Genomic DNA, 2,478 nt, shown 5'->3' with positions numbered 1-2,478 from the left:
TTTTTTTTTTTTTTTTTTTTTCTTCTCAGTCCGGCCGTACCGGCCCACTGACGCAGCGGCCCACCGGGAAAACTCCCGGTACTCCTGATGGCCAGTCCGCCTCTGATATGAAGTAATGACCTTGGTTCAGGACCCTCCAAGACACGGGTTCAGTCCAATACTTTGGCATAGCACGTCGGAGCAGAGAGCTGGTGAGTCACTGGCGTCCACTGAAGGCACACAAACACTCAAACAGTTCAAACGTGTGCAGTACCATAAGGGAGCAGTCAAGAGGCAAAGTCAGACAAGCAGAGGATCTGATACCAGGACAACACATAAACAGAGCCAACACACCTGTGGGGAGCCAGCTGCAGGTTGGTCGGAACTGGCAAGGAGTTGAGAAACCAGCAGAGACCATGAGTGGATCCCGCGACCCACACACAAAGGCAGAATGTGCAGCCACGCCGCAAGGTAATCCACAGCACAGGAAATCAGGCAGCAGAACAAGTAAACTCACTACATAGAGCTGACTGGTAGTCTCCCTACACAGCCACAGGCAACAGGTGAACAGAAACCAGGAACGTGGGAGCAGATCTCTTGGTTTGGGACAGAAGACTGAGTGGTTTCACGGGGAGCAGATGAAGCAGAAGAGTCATATATGGGGTTCCATTTGTGCCAAAAATATGTCGACATGCGCACTGTCTATGTCTATTAAACGCTGAACTGTCCTTGTGTCATTTGACTTTGTCATTACATCGTGTCGTCATGCTGTGTCATTTGACAAGTGTTGTTATGATGTGTTGTTTGACAGTGTCATTATGATGTATGTTATGTTGTGTTGTCTTGATGTGTATTTTGGCAATGTCGTGCTAACGTGTTGTTTGACAGTGTCTTTACGTCGTTACTATGTGTTGTTACTATGTGTCTTGATGTGTCGTTGCTATGTGTCGTTTGACAACGTCGTTGCTATGCGTTATCACTATGTGTCGTTACTACGTGTCATTACTACGTGTCATTACTACGTGTCGTCTGGATGTGTCGTTTGACAACGTCGTTGCTATCCGTCGTTACTATGTGTCGTTACTGCGTGACGTTACTACGTGACGTTACTACGTGACGTTACTACGTGTCGTTACTATGTGTCGTTACTATGTGCCGTTACTGTGTTGTTACTACGTGTCGTTACTACGTGACATTACTACGTGTCGTTACTACGTGTCGTTACTACGTGTCGTCTTGATGTGTCGTTGCTATGCGTCGTTACTACGTGTTGTTACTACGTGTTGTTACTACGTGTCGTTACTACATGTCGTTACTACGTGTCGTTACTATGTGTCATTACTACGTGTCGACTTGATGTGTCGTTTGACAACGTCGTTATGCCTGGCTACCGCGTTGGCACCAGGCGCCCCTTTCCCGGCTTACCCTTTGCGGTCGGCGGAGGAATCAGGATCTGCACATTAATTTCACCTATAGGAGTGGCGAGGGACACAGTCAGTACAAACACACACAGGCTGTCAGGCGCTCTCTCAGTCTCCAGCGCAAAAGCATCCCAACTTTTTGCCGGGCAGGTAGAGCTACGTCACTATTACATTGTTGTGCACCATTAATTAAAGTCCCCCCGCTGCAACAGGTGATACAGAACCATAAAAATACTTAATTCGATTTAACACTAGTTTTACAAAAATATGAACATAGAGAACATGGAGAATATTACACATAGGTTTTGAGAATGTTCACAAAAATAAAAGATTTAAAATAAAAGAGATGATAATATGTGTAACACATTGACACAGCTACACAATAAACATTAGTCAGAGTGATCAGAATTTATTTAAATGTTACAATACAGTAATGCAGTAAAATAATAATCAAGGGGCATAATTGTTAATCACTGCTTTCACACAAAATTACACTGGAAACACAGGGCCAACGGTCACCAGTGTCCACTGAACTTCAAAGTTTAATGAGCACCTAAATGTAGTTGGGTTTAAAGATACCATTTCATTTCAAAAGTAACACAAATAACAAAAATATTGATTAGACTGTATTTCATTCCAAATAAATCTGAACTGTCGTCTTCTTTTGTATAATGTTCTTTTGTATAACAAGGAAGTAAGCAACGATCTCACACGCAGTGAAAAATCTTCTAAAATACTTTATGTTTTTATTTCCACCAACAGTCAGATGCACAATTTTTCCATGTCTCTCTTGGGTTCCTCCTCACGGACTGAAGGATGAACTGAACTAGCGTGGCCCAAGGATGGCACTCACACCAAAGTGGTGACGTCACAGTTACCCACAGCCACCCTGTGGTGAACAAACAAACCGTTAACAGCAGTGTTTAAGACAAATTACACATTTCCAAATGGAGTTTCATGATCAATTGACGCAATCTGTATCAAAAGACAGGAAAGGACATAGAAACAAAGGTAGCACACATCACAGGACCCATCAGTCTTGTGGTCACACTCAACTTGGCCCTGAACAGACACTCCA

The sequence above is a fragment of the Epinephelus moara genome, chromosome 4 (genome assembly GCF_006386435.1).
Source record: "Epinephelus moara isolate mb chromosome 4, YSFRI_EMoa_1.0, whole genome shotgun sequence".
Classification (NCBI taxonomy): Eukaryota; Metazoa; Chordata; class Actinopteri; order Perciformes; family Serranidae; genus Epinephelus; species Epinephelus moara.
Note: the sequence above shows the minus strand (reverse complement) of the source record.